General features: G+C 40.8%; 1 long non-coding RNA gene across 1 annotated transcript in view; it reads right to left on the reverse strand.

Annotated features, from left to right (window-relative positions):
- LOC131456871 (uncharacterized) overlaps nt 1-18,256 on the reverse strand; it is a 238,869-nt gene that overhangs the window by 212,045 nt on the left and 8,568 nt on the right. Inside the window, exon 2 of the long non-coding RNA XR_009239948.1 lies at nt 6,803-6,923. This is a non-coding gene — a long non-coding RNA (uncharacterized LOC131456871). The remainder of the gene's footprint in view (nt 1-6,802; nt 6,924-18,256) is intronic.

Below are 18,256 nucleotides of genomic sequence, written 5' to 3' on the forward strand. Positions count from 1 at the left end.
ATGCGGTGCTTTCACCCCTGATGATTTGCAGCAGGGCCGCTCGACTGCCTGGAAAACAACACGCCATGTTTTACAAAATAAGAGAGTCGGCCCGTTGCCATCCTGTCACTCGTAAAAAAAAAGGGAGGGGACAGGAGGGGCGAGTCGACGCTTTCGCACCGAAAGGAAAATGTCGGCACACTGTTGAGGGAGAAGCCGGAGAGATTATCATGTTGATGAAAAGTCAAAAACTCAAGCACACGCTGGGATGAATGTCGGAGCCGTGCTTTAGCGCGCGGCCAACAGTGGGAGCAAAAACAAACTGCACACCCACAGAGGCGCTTGTGACCTGAAAATGTCAGGAAATAATAGTGAGGGAAAACCTGTCCCACTCTGTGGATGCTGGATGTGGAATTTTGTGACACAGAACAAACGGCATCGCACTCGCAGATGGCTGTGGTGCTGAAGGTTGAGGGTTCAATTCCAGGTCCTCCGAGTTTCCAATCCAATGTATGTGTGGTTTAAAAAAAACACCTAACTATGGCTCCATGATACGGTAGAAAAAGAAATGTTATAATTCCGACTGGGATTGAATTGCAATATGATTCATAGTCTGCTCATTTTTGCATATCACAAAAGAGAAATTCACCATGATTTGACATTTTGGTTGGTATTTGTCCACAAAGGAAACTCGTCATCATCAGAAAGAGCAGCACTTCAGGTAATTGCAGTGTTATTTACAATTGACTGCCATGATAAGATAGCGTATTGACAATTTAAAAAACGTTTTATTGTTAAATTTGACATTTGAAGAGTGTAAAACATATTTAGGATGACATCTGTTTGAGTCTTGGTCTCAGTGTCCAAAAACAGGCCAAAGATTTCCAACTCTTTCTTCTCTGGTGACAGAGATGCTGATTCTCCGGCTTCCTGCAACAGCGCAAATTGAAATTACCGTAATAACCATATAACGCTGGCTTTGACGTGCACATTTTTCCAATAGCACAAACCGTCATAAATGACAAAAAACTTTTCATTTCAGTAATGCAGAGTGCGATACACTAGGTGTTCAAGGGGTAAGTGTCTTTGTTCAAGGACACATACAGACAAGCAGGGCCAGGAATTGAACCCTCAACCTTCCAAACCTTACTTCTTTAACACTTTTCCATACAAACCTTAAACACATGTTATATCAGATAATGACTTTTGATACTTAAGGACAGTAAATGTCATATAATTTGACATTTACTAACGTAAAAAGTGACTTCAACATCTACTAAAGTAATTTTCTGGTTAAGATACTTGTACTTTTACTCAAGTAACACGTAAAGGTACTTTATACAAGACTGTAGGAGACACACCGTGTCCTCTGTGTACGACATAAAGCGTTGTTACCTGTCTCAGAGTATGAAGCATGTTTGCAAAGCAAACTAATTAGCTGTGGTGACAATAATCTCAGAAAAAAAAAAGAACATTAGTGCCAGTCACAGCGCGTTAATATCCCCGCTGCCCGCGCCGCACACCTTTAATTGCCGCATTGAGCTCGCTCACACAAGCTAGGCAATCAGGTGAACTGTAAAACATGACACGAATCCCCGAGGCAAACTCATCGATCAAAAAAACAGGGCGATGTTCTTTTCAGACAACAGAGGCCACGGGACCTGGTCCGGAGCCAGACTGAATGTGCTACGCTGTCAGCGTCGGGGGTTCTTTTATTATGAACTGATAAAATATACAGACGAGCTCATCAGAAGGCAGATAATGTGCTGGGCGATTTGTTCTCAAATATGATAAATGGGGATAGTGCCAGAACGAGCTAATGAAAAAGGAGGCCTGATTTCACATATGCATAATGCAGCGAGGCAACTCATCTAGGGTGAGCCTATTCATCCTTGTGGGGCTTTGGGGCCTTTTTCCACATGCTGAGTGATTGTGAGGAACGTTTTTCTTTTTGGCCGCAATATGATCGAAGTAAATCATTTCCATGTCGCAGGGATGGGTCCATATCGACTTTTTTTGTGTCCAGTACCAAGCGGTCATTACGTCACCTATAAAGAACGTTAAGTACCATTCTGAAACGTCCAGAACTGTGTCACCTGCAACCAGGCTCCAGCCGCCAATCATCATCATACTGTTGTCCACCCATATACATATATATGTATATATGTATATATACATATATATACACATATATATATGTTTATATATATATATATATATATATATATATATATGTGTATACATATATATATATATATATATATACATACATATACAAATACACACACACACACGTCCTCAGTTTGTTATAATGGTCAGTTTCACCATTCAATGTCACTAATTCTCATGCAATGGACCTTTCAACATAGAGTAGGAAGGATTTCTTGCCATCATTGATCGATAATTCCTTAAAAAGCCTTTCAGCAGAATGCAAGTGAAGTGATCTGAGCGCACACACTTTTCTGCTATGAGTCGAGCACGGCCAACACTGCAGAGACAATCCTGAATGAGTCTGAAAGAGAGTTGGACAATAAACACTATCCAAGGTCATCTGACGAGGAGCTCAGGTCGGTTATATGTTCCTTCAAAATGTTACAACGCCGTCAACCTGCGGAGAAAACTCAGCAATCATCTGCTTTTCTTTCATTCTGAAAAGGCTTTTGGTTTCCTTTGTGCATCCAGCTGCAGGTGAGCGGGTTCAACGGGGCTGCAACATCATAATGGATACAATACAACACAACTGTAGGAGGAATAAATGCACAATAAGACCATGTGTGACCATGATTTAAAAACTTTTCCCAGACTTCCTGCCTGCTAATAGACCAATGTGCCAATGTGCATCGTGGTATTAAGAAATGATTAATGCATTTGCAGCACAGCCCGGGGAAACATCCTCAATATCGGTGACCACCATCGTTGGCTGAGGGGGGGGCTGCAGGCTCAGTGCCCAGTCTGAATGTGGGATTATCCACCAATGTGGCGCAGATTATCAACGCAATCTACCATTTTATACAAGTATTCCACGACTGGTTTTAGCTTATTAAAAGACCTCCCTGAGTGGAGAAATATCTAAAAAACTGACGTGATTTAACGCGACTTCAGAATATGAACAGACATGGAGGCGGACTGTTGGTGTCATCAGTGGATGAAGTCATGACTGAGAAGAAGGAATCACAAATCGGCCTAAAACCGGAAGACACCCACGACCGAAATCTGGCCAATTATCCTCTGACCTCCTCTCATAACAAAATCGCAAGTGTTACTCACAGAATAAGCAGCGTTAATACTCTCCGTCAGTGTTATCGTGCGTTGTCTGGGCAGCGCTACAGCAGCTGTAGCCCGAGGTGGGGAGAAGTGTTTCATGGAGGACACCCCGCTGTTTGCTTTGATCTCGGCAAAGCGTGTGCGATCCACGTGCCAGTTTCAGACAACAGCGCATTTCGGCTCATGAGAGGAGAGAAAAATCGAAATCCGCCCCTTTATACATCCATAGGTACGCAAGCGAGAGTATTTGGCATTCTGGAGTCTCCAAGTGATCTGTGTACACGTTTAAAGTTTTTGGGCTGATTATAGTTAGTGGTAGAGTGTAAAAGAAAAGGGCAGAGAAAGAAAAAAAAAGAAAGAAAAGAAGCACAGCACTCAATCACCTCAAGTGTTAACCGTTGTAAAAGGACGTTGCTGGGCTATGACCATCTTCTTAATTTAATGGAAATAGTTTTATGGTTCAACGAGCACAATCAGCTACACAGAGCTAACAACCTTGCTGACCAAGAATGTTCAATTTGTGCTCCCCCCCCCCTTGTTCTTTTCTTTATATACAGGGGCAGGAGGAGTGTATGAGTGTATGCAGTCAGACTGCAGAGTGACACACACACACACTTACACACTGTACTAAGACTCCAGAGACCCAGAACACCCTTTCTCTTCCTTGTTTTCTAATCCTGGCAATTAGCGAGAAATAATTAATGATAAAAAAAACTGAAGAAAGTCGAGGGGCGGAATGCCTTGAAGATAAAGTTGTGCAGCGTAAGCATTCAATTCCCCCTCTCAAGGTCCTCAAGGTCCTCTGCTCTCTGGCTCTGATCCTCACACAGCTACCGAGGCAGAGGCTGGAACAAAGGTCTCTTTGATATCGGCCTGCACCCTCCCTTCCACCCTCGCTCGATTTTACTCCCTCCCTTACATCTTACGCGCTTGTTTTTCTTCACATCTTACTTTGCCACTCTCCTAGCCCCGCCTCCCGTCCCGTTACCCTCCACACTCGATTTCATCCTTCCCCGCGACAACAGCGAGGAGGCTGCAGCCAGGGCCTGTTAGGGGTCCATTTGAAAATATTCCGAAGGTTGCGCCAGACATCTGCCGCGCTCCCACCCCAGAGTAAGGCTCCGTTTAATTGCCTCCCTGTGAAATTAATAAAAGTAGCCATTAACAATCTGGTATAAATAGGAAGTCAGTGGGTGTGGAGACTGTGAGGGAATGCGCGCGTGATGCGGCGGAACCTGCAACGATGGAGACGGGAAGTCACTTTGGGGGCCACGTATACGCGTGGGGGAAAAAGTGTCATGTCATAGCAGGTTGAGCAGTAACTCCATGTCCATGTCTATATTTTGATATGTACGACCAACTGTGTGTGTGTAAACATCTCAACTTTCCCCCCACAGGAAAACCAGTGTTTATACTCATGTGTAATTCAGCGTATGTGTCAACATGCATGTGCTTATCTACATTTACTATGAGCAGACGGACAAACTGCTAAAGAGACTAACTCATGAGGAGGAGGAGGAGAGAACACTGCTGACTGCTCCTGCCCCCTGGTGGCAGCTTGCAATAGCAGCTCTGACTGTGCTGTGGAGGCTCTGACTGAGGAAACACAGGAGGAGGAGGAAGTGGTGTGTGTGTGTGTGTGTGTGTGTGTGTGAATTTGTTCATAAATGCACTAGCTGGGATTTTAATTGATAAAATGACAGATTAGAATAGACACAGTTTCACTAGCAGCGACGAGTCTGTACAAAACTACAAACCACACGTCTAAGATGTTAGAAATATAAAAATAATACTGCTCTCGATGTAACGACCGCGTTGACGTTTGGTGTGAGTGGAGCAGAGATGAAGGGAAGTGGAGATGATTGGAAACTGGGAGTAGCTCATGCTTTAAAACAGGGGTCTGGGGTCACTGAGTGTCTACGGCAGCCAGGAGGCGGGAGATTACGATATTATTCCATCGTGCTTTGTGAAAATATGTCACAGAATTTAAAAAATGAAAGTGTTTCCATCAAAAACGGGGGAAAACCCACAACCAGGCAAAATGAGAACTTCAACTTGCACCAAATCCCCACTGCTCATTGTTAACTGGACATTCAAATTTGACAACCCCCCCCCCCCCAGCTACAAAGGGCTCACATATCCAGTGTACTCCTTAAGCCTGGATGAATGGAAGGGGTCGTGTCGGAAAAAGCATCCAAAACCAGATATTCTCAGGTGATATGAAGCTGCATTAAACCCTTTAAGAAAGGTTTTGATTGAGGATCTTAACGACCACTGTGGCTGTAGTGTACACTTTTCGCCAGCAGATGGCATCAGCAGTTAGTGCAGTGAGTGTTCTGCGGCTGTACTGCAGCCTGCTCCTCTCTGTCAGTGCCTGTGGTGAGGGAACTATGATCAGGATGAGCTTGTCGGGGGAAAATACTATAAGTTTTTTCATCCTCGGACACATTATTTTGCAGATTTTAGAGGAAAACATTATAAACACATGCAATTCTGCACAGCAAAGTGTTTATCTCTTGGTATCCATCAGACTCTGTGTGATATTTCAACAGTGAATCCCTCTCATACCCTTACACGTATCTCTGTCAAACGCCAGGTCCTTGTGCGTGCGTGTGATGGAGATGGATAGAGTGAGAGATCATTAATACACATGCTAAGGAGCACGGGTACGACTTGTCTGCACAATCGATGGAAACATCAGAAGGAGGAAGAGGAAGATTAGATATTGAGCGAGGTAATGGGGTGAGGTGAGAGAAAAAATTGCATTCGGCAAAGCGCTGTTTTCATCTGGCTGTGGTGATAGAGGCCGCTGCGCAAATGGACGAGGGAGGAGCGAGAATTGATGTGTTGTTACGTTACATACGGTGCCATTAATCCAGTGAGAACAATAAAAGTCACATTACTACAGCGAAAACCGCAGTTTGTGCTTATTCTTGTTGTGTTATGTTATTTTACGCCACCTTTTGACACCAATGACTGCTGAATTGTGATCTTCTTGACGCCCATTCACTATCACAACCACACCACTCAAACTTCATCATCAGACAGGATAAAACAAACGCCCAGAAACGTGATTCATTAAGCCTGTTTGCAAAACAGCAAAGTTCAGAGGCTCCAATTGGACGACACCAGTGGTCAATTCAAACCGTGTCCACTACAACATCACGTTCTATTGAAGAAGACCGGAAACTAGCGACTGACACTGTTAACTCCTGAGGAAAAATGTTTACCGACTTAAAAATCTGCGATACACAAAACAACTGTTTTATATATTTCCATATTTTTAAAGCAATACATGCATCGATAAATTAGATTCAATCCGATTTAGGGCTGCTTTATCCAATCAGGAGCTAGAACTCAACAAAGGGGCGGTCGTCTCTGCTCGTGAGATTCGGTGAATAAACACCAAATGTGAGGGGAGGGGAGGGGAGGGGAGGGGAGGTGACAGACTGTCAGTTAAGCTAAATGTTAGCCATGATCGCTGACGGCAGCTTTAATATCCCGTAGGAAGGATTTAACATGGCTGGTTACTCTATATTAATCATCATCATCACATTACCTGAGGTTTTCCATATGCTGGCAGATGACTCCTCCATGAACACGACGCCGAGCGGCTCAGACGGCGGACGTTCTGTTCTCCACAGCTGCAGAATCCATGCAAGCGTAAAAAATTTCCGGACCTGAAATTAAAAAGACAAATATTCACTTTTATGTCGTTGTACAGGACAGTGAGTAATGTATCCAAAATGACGATAATGTGTGTCAGAATGTTGAAACTCTGGGATTTGAATGAAAGTGGAAGAAAGTCCAACTAAATACAGGAAAAAACACAACGTAAACATCATGTGAGGAGCAGCATCTAGCAAAAATAGACGGACAGTTGTAGTTGACCATCACTTACACTTATTACAGGCGAATACTATGTTGTCACAATCACAGAGACTCAGTTCTGGATATAAGTTTGGTTGGTTTGAATAGTTGTAGTTTTTTGTGTCGTTTAGAGCACGCACATGGAATTTAGCGTAGAACTTTTTATACAAAGATCCAAATGCGAAAATACTGAGCTCTTAAAGTAACAACAATACAAGTACAGTGGTGTAAATAGGCCACCTCTCAGAGAACAGCCTGCCCGGAAATTATTGTTATTATTATTAACATGAGAAGAAGAAGAATTGGCGACATAACAAATACATTCGTATAAGAATAGAACTTTATTGCCCCGGTTGTGTGAAGAGATTTTTTTTTAAATCCACATACTGTTTAGTATCTGGAGAAATATCCTATCCTGGACACTAATAATATCAATTTAGTCTCACACGCCATCATAATCATAACACTGACTTTATGTAGAATTCACAAGCATTATAGTTCAGAAAACTGTCCTTTCCCATTTGTCCAAAAGCTTTGGAAAAAATTTTGTTGAAGAAATTGATAAATCATTCCTCCCACAGTCCAAAAACATGCAGATTTTGGACTGTGGGAGGGACACACCCTGTGACTGGCAACCTGTGAACCTGCCTTTCGCCCCCTACTGTACGTCAACTGGGATTGGAATCAGCGACTTTCATGACCCACCTCATGTGGAGGATAAAGCCTTAGAAGATGGATGGATGGAAATTGATAAATCAAAGACACAGTTTGAGTTCCCTTTGGTTCTCACTGCCTCGGTTTCTTAGCGTTTAAGATCTTGTGCCACCCAGCGACATCCCCCAGACTGCACACAGGAAATGATTGGTTTCACGCCAAGAAAGACAGACGGAGAGACGGACACAAAAGCAACACTGCTCAGTTGTTGAGCAGTTTGTGACAGACACACAAACACGGGCAGAATCATTCATAATAAACTTCGGCAACAACAACAAAAAACAAATCACCAAAAGTGACACAGCGTTAAAAAATCCTTCGATCGCACTCTAACCTATTTATGTCAATTCTGTTCTTTCAAGAGCAGGAATAAGGAGTGGTGTTAAACACTTTAGGCTTTAATTTGTCACTTTGTTATAATTATAATGTTATATAATGTTAAACAGATATAATGTTTGTCGCATGCTTTGCTGAAGCGCAGTAACAAAGTGACATTAAAGGGAAACCTTTCGGCTGCGTTTTTTCTGCTTTATTTCCTAATCCTGGGGGCGTGTTTTTTGGTGCAGGACCCCGTGTCCAAATTCCAGTTTTACAATTGCTATTATTTCAAGTCGAACGTTCGAATCACTACATATAAATCCCACAGGCCTGGTGCTGAAGTGTACACAGAAGAGAGAGGAGAGAAATTGGGGGTTAATGGAGCTCAAAGAAGCCACTTCCAAACAGGAATTACCCAGAAGATTCCAGCTGTATTGAAAAGCACGAGAAGCTCCCATAGTAATAAATGTGGAGGAACATAGGAAATGAGGACTAACGTAGCACAATTTACTATTTTTATTTTACCATTAAGTATTTGTGAATGATCACATTTTCAGAATAAGGCTTGGAAAAATGTAAAAAAAAGTAAGTTGAAATTGAAAGAGTAAGTTGGATATCTGGAATCCACTCGTCAGTTTTCCATAGGATCTTATATGTTAAAATTGGTAGACATTGTATATTCTAAAACACTAGATGCCATACTTTTTGTGTGGTGAATAAAACTTTTCCTGTTGGCATTCAAACATTCTTTAAATTAAGAGAAGACAATTATATTACACATAAATTCAATATACCTAGTTTCCCATGTTCAGCCTTTGTTTATAACGTGAATATCAAGCCCATGCTGTGTATATTCTGGAAACGGTCTATAATGTACACTATATATTCTATTTTACTTTTTTTAAGTGTTAATATCTTTATATATTGTAATTTTTTGTAATACATGTTTATTAACTGTATCTTTACTGTCTTTGCTTCTGTAAACGATGTAAACTTCCTCACTGTGGGACTAAATAAAGGACAATCTTATTTTATCGTATAATTTACGAGGATTATTTATGTTTGAAACGACCAAAGCAAGAACACAACTATTAAATGTAGATCAAAAAAAGTTTGAAATGTAAAATAAGGACAAAGTGAAGTCTAGTAATAGAACTGTAAGTGCATTGTTTTATGTATTTTCTCTAAATTTCTGATTTTCTGGGGGCGGGGTCCCCCCTAGTGTTTTCAGTTATTGGCATAATTGTGGTTAATGATTTCACTTTTTAAATGAATGCAACTCAAAATAAAGATATTCATTCATGCATTGAAAAAAAGCAAAAATATACACATTATGTGAAGGTGTGTATCTGGCGGAAGGAGGAGGAAGAGGGAGGAGGAAGAGGTTTGATGGTGCAGATTATTATGAATTAAGGGTGGGGTATATTCGTCAAAAACTGCCCCTTACCCCAGCCCCACCCCCCTCCCCCCACCCCAGCCTGGGGTTTGAATTAATGCGTTTCTATTTTTGGCTCGCTCGTGTTTCCAGGGGAAACCTAATGACGCAATGACGTCAATGCAGGTCACCAGCAAGAAGCAGACTGGAGGAATTGAGTGGCTTCCATTAGAGGTTTTGCAGCATTTTCCAGAGAGGAGGAGGAGAAGGAGGAGGAGGAGGAAGAGGAGGACGAAAATGGATTAGGATTAGGGGGGGGGTAGAAGGTGCGAGAAAAATAAAATAAATACGTAGCGAAATGAAAGGGGGGAGGCAAAGCGACTGACGTCTGGGAAGAAGAGAGAGGATGGAGGGAGAGCGCGAGAGAGGGTGGAGGTGGAGGTGTGTGTGTGTGTGTGGCAGTGGTGGTGGGGGGGGGGGGGGGGGGGGGGGCGGGGGGGGATGGGTGATGTTGGAAAGGGGGGGTGGAAGGGATTGGGTGGGGGGGGGACCCTACTGCTGCATATCAATGGGCGCCGTTCAAATTCCCAGGGATTATTGGAGGGAAAAAAAGAGGGTGAAGAGGGGAAAAATGATGCGCTTCTTCCCGGGATCCGTGATGACAGGGTGAGCCCATTTCTATTTTTCAATATTATTATTATTGTTGGTGTTGTAGAGTTAAAAAAACAATTTTGTAAATGTGTGTTTGCGGTGATAAAGACGTAATAATGATAATATAATAATAATAATAATAATAATGAGAGCCATTGAGAAATTCGTTCCCCACCTCGAGTTTGACTGTGGCGCGTGAGTGGACAGTGTGTTTTCTCCGGAGAAACGTGTTGATGAGTGAGTGAGATGGAAAGAAAGAAAGAAAGAAAGAAAGAAAGAAAGAATGAAAGAAAGAAAGAAAGACAGAAAGAAAGAGAGAGAGAGAGAAATTAAAAGTCTTATTTCTATCTCTCGTCTCCCGCTGATTTACATTGACTTATTTTGTCGCGAAGTGCAGCGCGTGGACGTGCACTGCTCCGCGTGTTACAGCCTCGCTGTGCTGCCGATTGCAATAGAAATTCTGACTGCATCCATCCATCGATATTCACCACTGACAGTGTGTGTGTGTGTGTGTGTGCGAGAGAGAGAGGGGGGGGGGTAGAGAGAGAGAGAGAGAGAGAGCACTGAGGGTAATGTACGCGTGATTTTTGGATAGGCTGAAAAAAATGATGCAAATTATCCCGGATCATTAAAATGGAGACTATGGCTACTTTGTGTATGTGTGTTGAAGGGAGTGTGGGGGACAGTCGTGTGCGAGGAACCTTGAAGAAGTACCGTTACTTCGTTATGCGTGGAATAGCGAGGATCAGACCGTTCCGTGGACACGAGGGGCGCGCGCGCACACACACACACACACACACACATTGCCCACTAAGCAGACTTTCACTGCGTTATGGCAACAAGTGCCAATTCATGCGCGATCGATTCATCCACGCAGTCTGAACACATGCTGTGAGCGCGCGTGGAATTTCACCCCCCCTTTCATTACGTTTTTTTTTTTAAATCATCTACGTTTATTTATGTATTTGTTTTTTCTTTCATTCTTCAACCAACTCCACTTTCCAGTTGCAGGCCGTTCACCAGCAAACAGCAAGAGCTGCTTTTTAGCACCACGGGCAGCTCTCGTTGTGTGTCTGTTTCAGAACCATGGAGAGCTCCATCTCTCTCTCACACACACACACACACACACATACACACAGAGGCGTATAGTTTTAGGGCAGGAGCTGCTGTGACACGGTCTTCTGGACTCTAGGCTGATGATTCTTTGCTGTAAAAGGTGGATCTTGCACCTCAGCTGGAAGTGAGTGATCGAGGGCCTGGCAGGAGTGACACTGCCCCAAGTTCACATTTTAAGATTGAACATAAGAAAGCAAAATTTTTAGATTAACAGCAGAAGAGAATGTGACATATTTTTTTGTATTACACCCACCCCCACTACATGTGACGCATGTGGTGAGGCAAGTTTGGCAGATGCCTACGTGTGCAGATGCTCTGGTCCGGGCTTAGTGTAAAACACCCAGGCTCTCGTCATCCAGATGCGGTCGTACTCTGTGCACCACAAAAAATATGAACTTGTTCTTTACTGGAGCGTGAAATCTCTTAATGGAGGCTTGCACGTGGAGTGGATGCACACTCACAGGTTATCTTGGGCTTCATTGTATGCTTTTGGGCACTAGAATTAGGTAAACGTTGATTTTTCTTGTTTACGTGTTTATGAACAAGCTCAAGTGACATGAATGTGTCCTATTAAGTGGTTATTTTTGCAAGTAAAAGCAATTTAGTGATTTATTCTCAAGAACTTGCACTCACTTTGCATTATAGGGCTCAAAGTGAGACGTGTTTAGACAGGATAAATATGTTGTAAAGTGGTACCTACACGAGCACGACTCCACCTCCAATTGTGAAGATCAGTCTTCTGTTATTGTCATTGTAATTGACATGTAACATAATATTGCATTAGAATCAGGAAGCCACTATTATATGACTGACCATACAGTGTCAGTATCCTCAACCACATCCAGAAAATATAGGAAAAGACCTGCAAATCTGTGTCTGTCTTATTATTTCACGGACAGTCCATATGCTACACACCGATGATCATTGAATTTGACAAACGTAAAAACAACAAAGCTAAGACACAGCTCGTCCTGGAGACATTTTTACAGTACAGTGATTATTTATGGACCATAAGCACAAGTGAAAAGGTCAAATCAATTTGAAATGTTACTAAAAAAACAAATATCTCACTCTCTCAGCAGTGTTTGATCACACTGTAGTGGATTTAAAGGCCTGAGAAACAGTGTCCGCTGCCATTAGAGTTTCTCTACTCTACTATTATTATAACGTTGCTGTAATGTTACAGAAAAAGGATTCCTCTTTCAACAAAACAACGCAAAGCAGTAAATATAATTAAAATACTAAGATTTCGATGTGTTGGACATCGTTGGAAAGCCCAGAACTACACTTTCAGGATCTATCTGTAAGTGTGTAACAACCAGGCCTAAACGTGAATCCGTCACCATGTCAACATCTGAACTTCCCAAAAATGACAAGCAAATCATCATTATTATTAGCTGTATAAGGAATAAAAGTATGGAGGAAAACAAAACCATGTAGTGTTAACTACAATGTCGCCTGTTTCAAGTTACAGTGAAAAAAACAAACAAACCTTGGTTGGAAAGTCCCACTTGATGCCAAGAACCCTGGGTTCACTGACTGCATTTCATGTCCAGGAGGTGAACATGACACAAACCGTGATTTAAGATATTAAATCTCACACAAATACCCAAAAATACTCCGTGAAACATAAACTCTGGGATATGATCCACTTACAAATTGTCCTCAAAGTTTATCTGGATATTAAAAAAAATTATCCAATTATGAGGACAAACAATATATCTGATGATGTCAATGTAGTTTTTAAGGGTGTCTTTTCTTAGAATAATACATAATTATGCTGCTATAGCTTATTTAATTGAACCAAAAACACAACAATTTGCTTCAAGCTATGTGCGAGAATAGAATACCTGACTAAATCTTACTAAAGAACGAAATAATATGTACGTTTTTTAAGAAAGAATTACATAAATACTATGTGCCACAAACCCTCATTATAGCTAGTATAATTTCTCAGTATTGCAATTGTTCCATTTGTCATGTGTTACAAGGTCACTAAAGGCATATTTGTTGTGTTTAGGGACCTGATGGAGTTTCTAACTCTTGGAGACACCTGAGTGATATCTGGAGCAAACCACTTAGGATGAATAACATCATTTAATCACCCCTCTCAGAAACGCCCTCGTTTCAACCGGGGTCACAAACACGAGACATTCTTGCCACAAAGGCAAGAGCGCTAACCCCTATAAGCCCTGTGTGGCCCCACGGAATGACTGCTTGTATCGTCCAAACTAGTTTGGTAGTAAAATGGTGAAATTGTGATTGTGGAGGCTTTAAAACCCGGTTCAGATTCTCATGGGCTGACGTCATGATTGTTTGTTACTTGGTCCATACCTGTGGAACAAGTGTTTGTGGAAAAAATTGGTCCGAATCTAAAGGAAACTTGAGTCGGTTGATTCTGTAGTGTTACTCAGAGGCTTATGACGAAGAGGGGGATAATTATCCCGTTAAAAAACTGGACCATAGCACCAGAGACTTACAAACTTTCATGTGTATTTTTTTTATCATTTGCAATGTCCTTTTTCTGCTTCACCTTTAGCTCTGCACTGTTTCAAAACAGTCTGGAATACACTCTACTACCAATTTCAACACCTGACACGGTCAAATCTACATTCATCGCCTCATCTTATGTCCACAAAGACATTAACTTCCTTTCATTTTAAACAAATGACATGTTTAAACTGCTGGTTAAACAAGGGTGATGTACTTTATTACCCATGTTTTACTGGTTTAGGGTGTTTCACCGCAGTCTAGAAGGAAATCCTGTGCCTGATGCAAGAGCATTCAATGAATTACGATCGAATCATTCAAGATTGACAGTCAAGGAAAATCTAAATTTGAGAAAAGTTAAAAAAGTAGGTTTATACAAACATTAATGCACTAAAGTTTATTGTTAAGGTGAAAAGAGTTATTTGTGTTGTGAAAAGAGAATTATGGCCATATGAGTTGAGTCCACCTAATCTTGGACATTTTCTTGACAGATTTTATGTTTCCATGTATGTGTAAAATGTTTTCTGTTTCCACCTATTTTAAAAACTCCTGGTTTGGGAAAGCTCTTGAATGCATCTCTTATATTTCCGCAGGTTGCGGAGGACTTTAAAACATCCGTGAAAATATTTTTGTCCCGTGTGGGTCTTTTTGCGGTCTGGGCTTGCTGTTCCTAAGGCAGTAGCCAGGAAGCCCTTACCCCAAAAAGTATCTGCACCGGATTCTGGCATCTGAAACGACAAGTCGTCCTCTCTGTTTAATCCCGAGTGGAGCAGTGTGAGTATCTCTGGTCTCTAAAGCCTGGATTAAGATAGGTTTGGCTTTGAGGAGCGTCTGTGAAGCATCGTACTGGGTGTGGTGGGCACAGATGTAACAAGCAGAACAAGCAACCTGAGAAGAATCCAATTAAAGATCCAATTATCTTATTACTGTAACAAAGTGACTGCAGATCTAAATGTTTCCAACATAAAAATTAGCCCAGGCCTCAAGACTTGTAAGATTTAAAGAATCAGGTCTAACAGTGTATTTTTCTATTTTTGGCACCTTTTCTGCATAAATGTATCTTAAATCTCTACTCTCCCACTATTTCAGACATGCTTTATAAACGCTACTGGTGAAAAAAGATCACGTCATGCCTTTTGACGTACTGCGACTTACATAAACGGGATTATTTATCCAAACCCGTGCGTGCGTTTGGCACAATGTAGCTTTTGTTGCATCAAAACCTGAGGCGTTTTTCATCTCCATGTGCGAGGCCACTTCACTTCACTTCACACACATCATGTGACCATGTGACCGTATACAAGTGTGAGTGTGTGTGTATTTTCTGTTCACACAGCACATGTACAGTAGGGGACAAACCAGAAAATAATGTAATGTAGATTATGTTTCTCTGCTTGTATCGTCATCCACACAGACCTCTAAAAATGTGCTTTCCCTGATAAATAATTGCATTAAAGATACTGATGTGTTGTTTTCTGTCCATTATATTAAAATATATAACTTTTAATCTGGGATTGATTGCAATTGTTTCATTCATTCATTTTGTTTGTTAATAATTAGCATTGGTTACAAAATACCAATTAGCTACAATAGTAATACAATGTGCAATAATTTTTAATAATTTTGTTCTCAGACACTTAATGTCTCTAAAACTGTATTTTTATTCATTCAAATGTTTGTTAGTCCATTTTTTGATTACATGTTCCATTCATTCAATATTTAGTTTACACATACTTTTTTTAATGTAAAATATAAGTGCACTTGTGTTGAGACAGACCATGATTGCAGTTCAATAAATGGCAATTTTGTGAATTATTTGTCATGATAAATGTGTTGTATGTTATCAAACATTGACCATGTTTGCAATGATTTCTAAAGATCCGCATCGGCCAAAGGAAAACCCATATCAGACAACCTCTACTAAATTAAAATAACCACTAAAACTCTTCTTAAATATTGTGTTTCATGCATTAAACAATGCTATGTAGATATAAGAATAAAGATTTTACAGACAAAACAAACTCTGACTCTGCATCCATTGACGGACTGACCTTCAGATTGCAGCGAGAGCTTCTCAGTGAAAGCACAACTGTGGCCCACATTTTGTGTCGCACCATCGCCCTGGGAAATAGGGCACTGCCTCGTCCGTGTCATCAGCGAGGGATGGGAGAGGTTTGGTGGACGCACATTTGCTCTTCTCCCACTTATGAATTTGTAACCAAAGGCGTACAGCAGTTATTCCGTTTGTTCTTATTATCTCTGTACATCTATGCCACGATGTCAGTAACGTGTTTCAATTTGGAGCACTGTTCTTCATAGTGGTCAATATATGAACACACATTTAACTCAAAAAGAAAATACTGTACATGAAGAGGACATTCCTGATAAAATTCCATCAGGAGCCTCTGATATGCACTACATGAACATAATGGTAAAAGGGAATAAATAAAAAGAGAAGAATATCAAACATACTCACACTCGTCTTGCATATCTGGGTGACTGTAGCCCTCCAGAGGACGTTTTAGGAATTGCAATTTGAAGTCCTGAATCAAATTTAGAAAGCATTCCAGTGAAGTTTTACAGATGGAAACACATCATTTTTATCAGGTGTATTTTGGCAAATTTTCTAACTCGTACTGGCAGTCTCCTCCCCGTGAGATATGCACAGCAAAGTCACAGTAAATAGTCTTTAAAGACTGAATAATATAATGCCTCATTTAGTGTGACACAATCTCTCTCTCTCTCTCTCTCTCTATCTGGATGGGTTTGTTTTTCTTAGATTTCAACCTGCAAAGATCTGGTCTCTGTTTGGGTTTGAGGCAAAAAAAAAGAACACACCACGTGTTATTGTTTCATCTCGATTAAATGATTCAATTTCTCAAGAATGAGACCAAACATCTTAGTGTGGTCATTCATGCTGCTAGTGGAGATGATGCAGAATTTGTAATAAATAAATATTCATATTTAAGAAGCTTAAACAATCAGAAATCTTGTTTTAATCATGAAAAAAGCTTCAAACCGATTAATCGATTATCAAAATAGTTGTCGATTAATTTAGCAATCGATTAATAATCGATTAATCGTTTCAGCTCTAGATATTGCTAAACTTAAAAGAAATCATATGTGGGAATACTGTATGTTAAAAAAATATTATTTTATTTTTGGATATTAATGATATATAAATAGCCTAATAGACAATAGGAATATGCACATCACTATAGTAAGGCTACGTATTTTAGCTTAAATGTGATTCAAAGTTCTTTAAGCATGCAAGTTTTAATATTACAAGATGTAAAAATCAATCAAAGACTAAGCTGCTGCTAAAATAGCTTTTTTATTTTATTTAATTAACAGTTAGAAATATTCTTCGCTTTTATTTTGGTAAAATGCTCCCAAACTTCCGAGCACCGTTGCCGGCTAGCAATGATACTGTTTGAGCATAACTTTTCAGGTGACCTCACGGCTGACCCCAATTACCATTACTGCGCAAGTGCGTCAAGGACAGAAAGGCAGACAAGACAGCGGAAGGTGCAGCGGCAGTTTTAAGAGAAAAACAAAGCTTCTTAAAATAAATAATAACGTTGTGACTAGTCGACTAATCTTGGCAGCCCTAGTAACTATAAATAAACCAGCTCCCAAAAAAGTACAAACAACGCAACATCATGATGCCTTTGCCACAAAATAGTCACCTTTATTCTTTCTTCCTTTCTTTCTTTGACTTTAGTGGTTTATAACTGAACTTTAAATAAATATCATTTGATCCTTTGGAAGGCTAAAGGCTACAGTACAGTCACTCTCTTAGTCATGTGCCTTAAACCACAGCCATTTCCTGTGCAGACAAAAGGTACCACCAGGTCTCGCGTGTTCCCTGAAGCAACGGTGCACTGAAAACTGTTTTCACTGAAAAGGGGTTCAGTTCGGTGACGAATAAAAAGGAAGGGGGTGACGGGGGGAGAATTACGTCAGTTTACTGGCATTGAACAAAGAGATATTCCAATAAATCACTCCTCCCTGTTTTCCAGATATTTTTTTTACTCCATGTATCATCTATTTCAGAGGGAAAGTATTTCCATCTGAGTAATTTTCACCACGTATTTTGTGTGCAGTCACCCGACTGGACAGCACAACAGCTCGTTTTCTGGCAAGACATGATGTAATACTTGTCCTCTCAACAAAATCATTAATTGGACTTCTCGGAACTTTGTGCAACAGGGCCACCCAACACAGAACAGGGTCTACTTTGGCTTGAAACGGAGACAATAGCGGTTAACTGGCGGCTGATTATTATCATTCATCCACTTACTATTCACTGTTTATGCAGATAAATTAGGATTTACTCAGAAGTGAAAGAAAACCCCCACTGAAATATGTCACATAGTTTCCATGCACTTTGAATTTTCAAGCCAGTAAACATGAGTTAGTTCTTCCACCTCCCACAATATAATTCCTATAACTGCCGTGTACACAAGTCTCCGCCGC

This window comes from Solea solea, chromosome 3, assembly GCF_958295425.1.
Source record: "Solea solea chromosome 3, fSolSol10.1, whole genome shotgun sequence".
In the NCBI taxonomy this organism is placed as follows: domain Eukaryota; kingdom Metazoa; phylum Chordata; class Actinopteri; order Pleuronectiformes; family Soleidae; genus Solea; species Solea solea.